The sequence below is a fragment of the Thamnophis sirtalis genome, unplaced genomic scaffold (assembly GCF_051295495.1).
Source record: "Thamnophis sirtalis isolate CommonGarterSnake01/CBP01778 unplaced genomic scaffold, rThaSir2_p1.2 scaffold_5, whole genome shotgun sequence".
NCBI classification, from domain to species: domain Eukaryota; kingdom Metazoa; phylum Chordata; class Lepidosauria; order Squamata; family Natricidae; genus Thamnophis; species Thamnophis sirtalis.
This window is the reverse complement of record NW_028261385.1, coordinates 41,108,593-41,120,743: the sequence shown is the minus strand read 5'-3', so window position 1 is coordinate 41,120,743 and position 12,151 is coordinate 41,108,593. Positions and strand designations below refer to the sequence as shown.

Below are 12,151 nucleotides of genomic sequence, written 5' to 3'. Positions count from 1 at the left end.
AAAATTATTGCCTTTGTATTATAAGTATAAGTATAATCTTTATTGTCATTGTACATAAATACAATGAAAATGGTTTTAACCTCACTGGTGCAAAATTATAACAGAAACGAAAAAAGAAAGGAAAAGAAAAAAAACTGGTATGTGCATGGAGTGATTGTGGTTGTATTTAAAAGTCTCACAGCCCAAGGATAGAAACTATCTTTAAACGTATTTGTTCTGATGGCTATGCTTTGATGTCTTCTGCCTGATGGTAGAAGTGCAAAGAGACACTGACCAGGGTGTGAATCATCTCTGAGTATCTTCCTTACTCTGCTAAAGCAGCGAGATCTGGCAATGTCATCCAGTGGTGTCAGAGGGCAACCAATGGTTTCTTGTGCAGAATTATCACTCTCTGTAGTGCCTTCCTGTCCGCAGCTTTATGGGCAACAATATTTTATGTATTGATCCCCCACCTTTTCCCATGGGTATATCAATGGCAAGCCGCAAATGTTCACAAAAACAACCCCAAAAGAGAACTGAAGACTTGTAAAGTTTAATGGATAGGGCCCTAAGACCGTCCCTTTTCTGGAAGGTCACTTCGTGTCAATCTAAAGGGGACTCTACAGTACTTCCAAGGAAAGGCGCGTGTAGGATTGCAGCCTACGGTGACGAAGCGAAGGCTACTCTCGCTTTTTGGACTACTCCCGCCTGATTCTGAAGCGGTGAGTTGGCACGGCAGACTTTCTGGAAGCAAAGCGTTTTTATACGGAGGAAACGTGCAATCTTGCTAGCAAAAGCATATCCGCGCAAAAAGAGCGCCTAAAAGTCAGGAATCAGCCAGGAAAAAGAAAGGATCGGTTATTTTAGCTACTACTACTACTGTGTCCTTGGCGAGCTGGGGCGGCTGCTTTTATCTGACTTTCTTCTTTCCATCCTCGCCTTCAAAAGTTTAGTCTCGGAACAAGGGCGGACAGCCTAGCGCTACGAGGCGGAAGCCGGACGAAAACTAAAAGGAGCCGATTTGCAGACTCAGTGTCTTAAGAAAGGTGCAGAAAAGGGATGGAGGCAAAAAGGGAGGAGAAAGGAAATGTCAACGGCCATGATTTAAAAAATAATAATAAAAGGAGGGGGAGTCGCATCCGCTGCTTGTCTTGCATCTCATCCCTGCCAGATATTGGGGAAGAGGGCGGGGGATGTTTCCAAAGTGCCTCGAAAGTTGGCCCGATAGCTCTGACCCAGCCTCCCTGGTGGAAGTCGGCGGAGTCCTTCCTCCGTTTCCCCGCCAAGAACGGCGCAGGCTCCCCATTTCACCCCTTTCCCACCCCCTCCACCCACCCGCAGTCCGCTTCTGCCGGAGGAGTTGGCTGGCAGGCCGTCCCGGACGGACCGCGCCGCTTCGCTCTCGCAGCGCCGTTTTCGGATCGGTCCATCGATTTCGCTACTACGTTGAGCAGAAGCGGAAAAGAAACAAGGGCGAAAACGAGTTGCCCCAAAGGACCAAGGCTTGAGCAAAAGCCCTTCTCGCTCCGGTCTCTGGCGAACATCCGAAGAGCCTTTCTGAAAAGGTCGCCGCTGAAGGAACGCGGAGTCCCTTTCTCTTAAGCACCCCCCCCCTCCTCCCGCCTCAGGTTTCTGGTCAAGAAGACCTACTTCGGCTGGTTCCGGCAGCAATCTCGCCCTCTATCCCACCCACCCCCAGCCCAATTTTTTAAAGGCCCCCATCGTCATCTTCCCATGGAGATGTATTGGGGGGGGAGAGAGAAGGGGAAAGAGCGATGCGATTCTCCGCCTTATTGCCGCGATCTCTACGAGTGCGTGTAATAATACAGGATTGTCATTAGGGTTGCTCCATGGCATATGTCGTTTCGCCAACTCTCCTAAACCGCTAAATCAGCCCTCCCTTCTCTCTTCCCCACCCCCCCACCCCCGGCGGTAAAAAACTAAAATTAGCAAAATGTCAGGCATGGCAAGATTGATTCAGCCCAGATGCAATTATCATTTAAAAAGTGCTTGATTGAGGTGCCTGATGTTGGGTGATTTATTCTGCATACCATATACATAATTAAAGTAGGGTAGTGGAGTAATTTATCAATCTCGTTGAGACTAGAGAGGGGCACGGAAGGCGGAAAGAGAGAGAGAGGGAGAGAGAGAGAGCTCTTTGCCACCGCCTCTGCTCTGCTCTGCGCTGGTCGCTCTCTCTGCGCTCTGTTTGTTTTATTAAAACGCGTTCGGGATGTGATCCCGCCCCCTTTTTTCAAGAGTGAAACTGATTATTTCTCCAGCTCGGCAAGAGAGAGTCCGTTTGGGATTGTGGGAGAGAGAGAGAGAGAGAGAAAAGAGGGAGGAAAAAAAAGAGGAGGAGGGAAGGCAGAAGGAAGAGAAGCCTCGCCGGGCGTGGAGTTTTTGAATCCTCCCTTCCCTGCCTCTCTCCTCTCCCCCCTCCCCTCCTTCCTGCGATCCGTGATGTTACAAAGCCCGTGAGCTGTGCTTTCCCCATTCGCCTCCTGTCACTTCCTTCCTGGACGCTCTCAGGACGAGTCCGCTTACTTTTAATCCGACCAGCAGCACGGGCACTTGCGCCTGCTGCACGCTTAGGGACACACACGACCGCCGCCGCCGCCACCACCACCACCAGCAGCGCCACCAGCGCCACCACAGAGCTCCTGGCGGTTCATTGGATTGATTTTCAAGGTTGTGTGTCTGTATGCGCGCGCTGTTGTGCGCGCGCGCGCCCGTGTGCATGTGTGGTTAAACGAGGCTGCGTGTTGGACCAGGTGGGGAACATCTTACAAGGCTGGAAGAATTAAAAGCTTTTTCCCTCCGTTCCTTTTCCTCCTCCTCCTCCTTCTCCTCCTCCTCCCCCCCCTGCTCTGTTCAATCACTTCTCTTTCTCTCCCTTGTTTCTCAAGAAGAGGAAAAAAGATCTCTCAAGGACTCGTCTGATCATCCAAACATTTGCGATGTAAGTACACGTGCAATTCCATTTAGAAGTCAGGCTGTGTTGACACTGCTGGATGTCTTAATGATAGGCATTGTGACTTGTATGGCAGTAAAGTCAGGTGTCCTGGGGATGGTAGCGTCAGCCAGCAGTAGATGGCTTTGAGGAAATGTGGCACTCTTAAGTCATATAGGTAAGTTGCTGAGAATGTCTTCCTCTCTTCCCCTCCATCTGCTTGAGTGTTTAAAGTTTCATGAAGTTAGTTCACGTCATTGGTGTATTTTGGTATTGTGGAGTGAGCTAGGGTTGTTTGTCTTTTAACATTTTACCAAATGCGTATGACCTTGGAGTACTTGCCCCATGAATTATCAAACAGTGCAGTGAAGAAATAACCTGGCATAAGAGCAAATGCCCTTTTAAACTTCGATGTGTGTGCAGTACATCACTTTTCATGCTTTGGTTTTCATCACAGCATCTCTCCCAACACGTTTGCCTTTATAAGATTTTTTTTATGAAATGGAGGAAATTAGAACATGAGAATGGAAAAGGAAGTGATGTTCCACTTTTGCAGTCTTTCTAACTTTAGCTATAAGTTGAGCGAGGTTGCATTGCACTTTAAAAGCCTAGTCCCCCCCCCCCTTAATTAAAACTTCAGGCTGAAGATGAGTATGAAAGGACAAGGGAAATCTATACAGAATACTCTTTCATTGTAAAAAATAAAGTAGTTATAGCTTCTTCATAGGATCTAGTGGCTTCCTAACAGACTTGGCAATTAATAGGAAAAATTGCTTTTAATATTGTTTATTAATATATTTTACAGTAATAGAACTTTGTGCTTTAATATTGACATTACTTGCAAATGTTGGCCAGTTTCATCTTTAAGTAGCACAGATTGGACTTTAAATAAGATACTTATGGCATGTACTTTATATCTGCTACTGTTGGATAAGTAAGCAGCACAAGGGCAATCTGCCAGTATTTCAGAGGTGGACTAAAGATTCTTGGCTTGAGAAGAAATGTCTTTTAGTGAATTATAAAAGCAATTGTCTTTAAATGGTATCAGTTCTATATAGTTTTAGTACAACATATAAATATGTTCTAAGAGCCAATTGTCCTAGCTGTATATCTGAAGTCTATTACTTTAAATTGCATTCAGTAGCGATTGCATAACATAGATACCTACAAGAAATATAATAGTACTAAGCTATAAGGCATAGCAGAGGCAGAGTACCTATGAAGTAATAATTCTGTTTTAAAGAGCAGTATTCAGGTATAACCAGTCTCATTTGATTTCTTTTTTCAATTTAAGATTTTAACATATAGTCAGCATTGTATCAGATAATCTGATACATTTAAGATTAATGGATTTTCATTGCACAGCTTTGATAAGCTGTAGCTCGGTATCAAAATAATAAAAGTACTGTGTTTTTTTATACTGCCAGAAGTGATAGGCAATAAAATTCACGTATTTAGAAAGTGTTAAGGCAATTCCTATTATTCTTAAATGGCTATTGCATTCATTTTAATGTGACAAAGATTATTTAGTGCTATTAGGAATACTGACTAAAATCGTGAGGATTTGATAAGTTCTGTCAGTATTATTGCAGATATGTTTTACTTTGTTTTACTTCTTATACAGAATAAATTGCTCTTCTATATTCAAATATTAGTTTTGAAACATGCAAGCCATCTCATGAGTTAAGTTTCAGTCAACAGTGCCTTGCATGACAGTCATATAAATGAGTGAAGGTTTATGAAATGAAACTCATTATCAGAAACAAGTATCTTTGGGGTTGTTACGAACAGTGCTTTGAACAGTGTAGACTGCCAGCTGATTACACTTCCTTAGATTTTCTTTTAAAGTATGCTAAATTATTAAAGTCACATCTGTGTAACAGGTGATATATAACTGCATATAAATTAGAAATGTAATAATGGAATATTCTAGATTCAGAGCTGAGTAATACCCTATTAGGACGCACTAAAATGGCACAAAAACTATATGACCTATTATTAGACTACATTATTTAAAGTTAAAGTATGTCTGAATTGTCCTTTATAGAATAATTTACATATGCAATAATGTAATCATAAAACACTGTATTGAAAGATATTTATTTAGAATACAATTGTAAATAATGATGTACTACCAGGATTAATAATTAAAATATACTTTTTTGGTCATCTAATACCAAGATAATAACAGCTTTTATTAATATTATGCAATATACAAACAACTATATCTGTACTTTAATTAAGGATACATACTTAATAAGGGAATAAAACTATTTTTGTCTCACATTATAAAATACATAATTATTGGATGAGTAAATAGAAATAAACTTTAAACAGTTAGCATGACTGAACTGCAAACTTGCTTAACTCTTATATGTTCTCTTTATGATACTGATGAAAAATAAAGCCACAGTTTAAATCACATAGATACTAAGATCTATAGAACTCTAAGAAATACATTTCTTTAGGCTAGATTTTAAATACTTTGTAAGCAGTATTGCCTTCAAAGTAAGAAACTATGGTTCAGTCATTTTTAAGTGTTTAACAAATTAGACAATGCCATTTTTACTTCCCTCCCTGACTATCCCAGGATTTTTTATTTATTTATTTTAATGTTTACATAGCATCATGTTTCCATATTAAATACCATAAAGAATGCTTACATTAAACATGTTAAGATTTAAACCTGTTGGACATAGACCAACTTTTCAATTATGCCACTTAGTCACATTATTTTTTTAAAAAACCATAGATTGGGATAGTTTAAATTCTGATATTTTTATACATGGACCGTAAAAAAGTCCTATTAATGAAAACAAAAATAGTTCACTCATCTTTTCTATTGCAAATGACATTTATCCCAAGTATTTGTCTGATATATATTCTTTACTTATTTCCATCTCATAAATGTTATGTATTTGACAAGATGGAGACATCAAATTTAGCAAAGATACACATCCCTGTGCTATAGTGTTAAAACCTATATTAAATTATGTGTTAAACAGCTGTTGCTATACTTTTTTATTTATAATATCTATAAAGAAGGCCTAAGAACTATAGAGTAGATTAACAGAGTAAAGAAGTTGTAAGCAAAGTGTGCATATTTCCAAGCACATTTCTTTATTTTAAGGGTATAATGATTGGTTTATGGTTCCAAACTGGTTTACGTTAATCTTCTGAGAGGTGTCAAGCAGTATGGTAGTTGTGGACAGGTGTGATTAAATCCTAGTATCTTCATCTGTACCTTAATCTCAACTGTTGCATTGACTGCAGTGCAGCAAAGCAGGGTTGTTTGTTAGGATCTGTCATCTTTAGGAAATCAGAGCAGATTATATAGACAATTCACAAAACCAACAGTGACAACGAAGTCTTATGTGCCTTACAAAAGGAGGATTAGGCAGTTCAAATGTCAACTTGATTGGACAGAGATAAAAGCTGATTGCTGCTGCGTGGCAAGGCACACTTCATTTTCAATTGGTTATTTATTAGATAAGGAGTATCATACTTCGCTTAATCATTGTTAGGATACTATTGGAAATATAGGAAGCTCAGGTTTTCAGTCAGAATATGAGTTTTGGAAAAGATGTCATTCAGACTGCAACATATACAGTATAGTTACAATATTTTAAAACACTGTGCAATGATAAAACCTTGGAAAGTTCTATTTTATGATACCACAGTACCTGATGAACTGGCATATGCCCCAATACTATAAGATTGTTCCAAAAGTATGGTCTATTTTTTTTTTTATGTATATACAACAGAAAGCAAGACAGAAGCATAGCACATCCAAACATTTTCAGAATATTTTACTGAAATCATTGGCATTGCTGCTGAATAAATTATTTCAGAATTACAATTATTCAATTAAATTATTAATTTATCAGAATATGTATTGCCTTCAGTCTGTTTCATTCCCAGGAACTTTTGACAAACTGTTTTGGAGAGAGTATCCAGTTGTGTTTGTATATTGTATTTGGGAAGTTAACTGGCATTTTTTATTACAACATTTGAAAGCTTTGAGTTGCTTTTTGCTGATTAATTGTCCAATATTTCTCATTTTTTTAAAAACAAAATACTGTTTTTAAAAAGCACAGTGGTTTTGCCTTCTGTAACATCAGCGAGTCAGATATAAACATATATATTGTTTCTGATTGCCTGTGATATAAATTTCTAAAACCAATACTGTACTTGTAACATTTTCTATTAATTTTAAGTATTTTAAATTGCATTTTTTCAAAATTAATTATACTTGTTTAATTACAAATGTTTCATATTTATGATATTTTATGTTCATTTACTCCCCCCCCCGCAATCTAATTTCATATTTATAAGATTCACAGTTTAGATTATGGTCTATATAAGGTGATTCTATTTATGCACTGTGGCCCTAAACACATTGCCTGGAAATAAGTCCCATTGAAGTCAGCAGAGTATGATCTAAATACATATAGAGTTGAGATGCCGGTCAGTCTACAGAGAAGAATGTTAGTACTAGATTCCTATGTATGTTTATTTAAAAGTAAACTCCCCCAAATCTAGTAGAATTCATTTTGAAATAATAGGTTAGATTAGATGTCAGTCAACATAAATCAAAGCATTATGATATAACTAGATTGGATGCATAAGTGTGAGAAATAACACTGAAAAAATTACCTTCTTAGTTTGAGCGTGTTACAAATACACAAGCCTGTAACAGTCCATTTCATATACTGCAAGCATTTCACAGCAATGTAGAAGCAAAGTCTTGTGAAAGTAAAAATGTATTACCATTGATATGCTATATATGAACTTTATCAAATATTATTACATAGTTCAAATAATGTATGGTTGCTGCTAAAGATTAAATATATTTAAAGATGTTTGCTATAAATAATCAAGAATGAAACATGAAAGCTTACGATAACATTCTTGAAACTGGCTTAAGTTTTCAATACTTGTAAAAATATACAGTTTAAAAAAATAGTACTGATATGCAATATTTTAATTATATAGAAGAGATTATCTCTTCAATTTGTAAACCTTTCTGGTAGCCATTATTTTAAATACAAATGAGCCACTGAGCAGCAATATTTTAGTTTTCAATTTTTGTATCCTTCAATGGTTTGCTGAGCAAAAGTATAACTTCCTAAATTAGTTATGTTGTATGGAATAATCACTTATCAATGTTAACCTTTGGAGAACTTTATAGGTATCAGTCAGTAGCCTAAATATATATTTAACCTAAATGTAGCATATTAATGATATAATAAATGCACCGTGCCTTTTCAGTATGCTGAGAACTAGCATGTCATTTTTTTTCTTATATTCAATTGTGTTTAATTCTTGAGAGAGCCTGAACAGGTTCCTGAAGTTTTCTTGGCAAGATTTTCAAAAGTGGTTCACCATTGCCTCCTTCCTAGGGCTAAGAGAAGGTGACTGGCTCAAGGTCACTGACTTTGTACCTAAGGCAGGACTAGAACTCATGGTCTCCCAGTTTCTAATCTGATACCTTAACCACTGCATCAAAGTGGTTTATAGCCTGAATTGCAAATTTGGATGATGATAACACTATTTTTTCATCTATCTAGAACTTGTGAAACTATTCAACTAAAAGTTGGATAAATATTAAACATTTCTTTTAGAATTCATAGCCTCAGATTTGTTCATAATACTCTAAAACCACAACACACAATGCTTTGTTTACAGTTCTTAATGACCTGTACTGAAATTTATTTTTGGAACAAAAGTATCAAGTGGTCTTTAATCTAAAACTCTGCCATATAATTAACTGCTAAGCTTACATTTAGTAAGATACAATTCTAAAATATGCCTTTTTTAAAATTCCATTTGGAATGAAAACGTAAGTTACTTATAACCATCACTATTAACTTAAACTTTAGCATAAGAATCTAAAAAATTAAGATATTGCTGAGAAAACGTACTCACCACTTATTGTTTGAATGCCACAGAAAGTTTTGATATAATTTTGTATAAAATGATGTTTGCATTTCCATTAAAGCCCATGATATTTAAAGAGAGTTATTGTACACAACTCTAACAATGTATTCACTAAAACTGCAATTGGATTAAAATTTCTAAAAATATGGAGAATATACAGAATAAATATTTAAAACTAGATTAAATTAAATTAAAAACTAGACTGGCAAATGACACAAAGATGGCATATATAATAATAAAAGTATAAGCAAGATATTATCTTGTTTGCTTGCTACCAGAAATGTTATGGTTTTTCTAGTAAGGGTTGGAAGAAGAGCACAGATGAGTAGATTTCAGAGAAAATCTTTTAGTCATTTATCGTACTAGCAGAATATAGCTGACATTGATGGGCTGTGTCCATGAGTTTGGCTTTGTTGCAGTTCCTTAATAGTTAGTTAAGTATATTCACGATGGAAATATTTCAGAATATATTACAGTCCTTTTTCCTCCAGTCCTGAAAGCAAAGAAGAAATGTGTTGAACATGTTCCTATGACCTGACATACTTTTCTTTTTCCTGGAAAATGGAAGGCAACTCTTAAAGCTATGAACTTTTCATTAAAGAAAGACATGGATTTAGATACTTGCATTAAACATATGTGCATAGAAATCATTTAAAGGTTTTTATTTTTTACAAGGGAGACAATTTTGCATTGCAGGTAAAATATGCAATGCCTTTATATCATAGAGTTCTATAGCTGAAATTAAAACACATAGAACACTAAAAAAATCAGATGTATGTGTGTGTGTCTGTGTATACATACATACATACATACATACATACATACATACATACATACATACATATATAACATTGCATTTCATTGGTTTCTCAAGGGTCAGCCTAGTATATAATGCATGTTTAGTAAATTTGTAGGTGTAATGAAATGCTTATTATTAGAAATAAGAGTTATTATTGTTTACATATGTTGCCATTTTCCTATACCCATAAATCGGACCAGATTTTCATATCTTTCAGACCCATTTAATTAATAAAAACATCTCTCAATGTGCCACACAATTTTACAGTACTGTACATGTTCTTTCATGTCACGTCCAAGCCTAGAATAACATGGACGCTGTGTTGTTGGGACATTTTGGCTATTTGCTCTACTATAGTTACTCCTATCCTTCTATAATCGTTGACAAAGATAGTACAGATTCAATGTTATCCTAGTCTACATAGTGCATAAAGTTATATATTCTTAGATCATACTCTGCCATAATATAGGTTTAGACTTAATATGCTTTGTAACCCAGTTGTACATTATAAATCATGGCTTAGGATTTATAAATTCTGCCAATATTTGCTCTGTCTTAATGGACAATGTGAATCCAGACATATGGTCAAGGATGAGTCATTGGCAGCTACCTGAGGGTTCCACGAAATGATCTGTGAAATCCAATGAGTGGAAGGATGAACCTAGAAATTGAATACTGGGTTGCATTGAAACACAGTAGAGACAGGAAGTTTTTGTTGTCCCGGTTAAAGTACTATCCCAAGCAGGAAGCATATAATGTTTCCTGTTTTGGATGGCCAATGTCTTGCCTGGTGAGTGAAGATACTTTATTATAAGTTTCAAAGGGAACATCTACATACCAAGTATTGCCTGCAGTTCCAAGGATAGAGTTAGAGTCTAAATTGGGGAAAAAATTGCTGAACAGTTTCTTAATTGCCTATTGCAGCAAGGCAATATAGTATTTTCTTAGTAGTCACACAGCATTCTGGACGCGTCAGTCTTCTGCCTACTGGTATTCTTCTGAATTTGATCTATAAGAATTACCAGAATTATATTGGTTAAAGGAAGAATACAGTGGTGCTTAGGTATATGATCTTAAAAATTATTTGTTATGTAGATATTCTAAAAGAATGGACAGTGAACTTGGACTGGAAATGGTTTTTTTTCCCAATGCTTTCAACACTTCCTGTTTTTAATTTTTAAAAATGAATCAAAATGCCTGCAGAAGAAGAAATTAAGAGCAGAAAGAAAAATCAGAGAGGGAAGCTTAATCCTCCTGTTTATAGTTTTTCTGTTTGAAATGTCCAAGGTTTTTTTTTTCCTATATTAGATTATATACATATATACTTATACATCTACACACCAACATTAAAGCTGAACCCAACAGGTTATGAGTATATTCAGATCTCTGGTCATTTGAAATGGAAAAATGAAACAGAAAAGGAAAACATGCATCATCCTTCTTTGTTCTTTGACTATAAACTTTTAGTTTTCCAAGGTATCTGGTTTGCTTCTTATTAAGGACCCTTTAAAAAAAAATTAAAGATCTGTTTTACATCTTTATCTAAGAACAGGAAGGCAGTTGGTAATGGGTTCAGATCTAACTATGAAAGCATTCAAAAATAGAAAGTTTCAGCAGGTCCAAAAGTTGACCACAAGAAAAATTGTGGGTGAAATGGTTGCACTGCATTTTAGTTAACTTAAGAGAATTTAATGAATTTGATCTTTCTCTTTTGAGCCCTTACATTTGCAATGTTAAATTTATATATTAGCCTAGTTATCTATCTAGAGTATATTTTTAATCTGGCTTTTAATACATTTATATCGGAGATGCAAACTCAACCAAGTGTTATTTGTAGTTGAATACATAAACAAAGCAGAATGAATGTCACTTGTAGCATACAACTATTGCAGGGATTAAACTGCAGTGCTAGTTTTCAAATAATACCTGTTAAAAGGTACAGGGGTGGACGTGTGGGTTGGAATACTTATCAGAAAGAACTGAGAGGGCTAATTGCTTACCCATAAAATGTAGAGAAACAGTTTTCAAAGATAAGACAATCTGTAGGTAATGGCATCTTGTAACAGATAAACAATATATGAATGCTTTCTTCAATGGAATGTTAGTAATTGCAAAGCAGATTAAGTCAATGATTAAAAGCATGGATTTTGTTCTACAGTGCATACAGTGATGTTGTGATATACAGTTGTGATACAGTTGTGATATACGGTTATATATCACAACTGCTGACATGCAACTATTTTCTGAGAAAAAAAGGCCTTGCTAATCTAAACTGTTTCATTGAATCTGACCTTTAGGTTTTTGGTTTTTGTTTTATTTTTTGGAAAATTCTGATGTTTTAAGTAATATGTACACTCATTATGGATTTCTATACTGTTAATTGTATTCTACTGGTAGGTAGTAGAAAGTAGAAAATCAGAAAGAATGGCTTTCTGAAGGTAATCAGAAAATTTAGAACAAAATAACTATTACTGTTATAA

General features: G+C 36.1%; 1 protein-coding gene across 9 annotated transcripts in view; it reads left to right on the top strand.

The window, feature by feature from the left end:
- MEF2C (myocyte enhancer factor 2C) overlaps positions 1 to 12,151 on the top strand; it is a 179,553-nt gene that overhangs the window by 20,349 nt on the left and 147,053 nt on the right. Inside the window, exon 1 of one of the 9 annotated variants that reach the window (XM_014055341.2) lies at positions 2,397 to 2,941. The exons of the other annotated variants lie outside the window; for them this stretch is intronic. The gene's annotated coding sequence lies outside the window, so the exon portion shown is untranslated. Of the gene's footprint in view, positions 1 to 2,396; positions 2,942 to 12,151 lie in introns of those variants that run through there. 9 annotated transcript variants of the gene reach the window in all.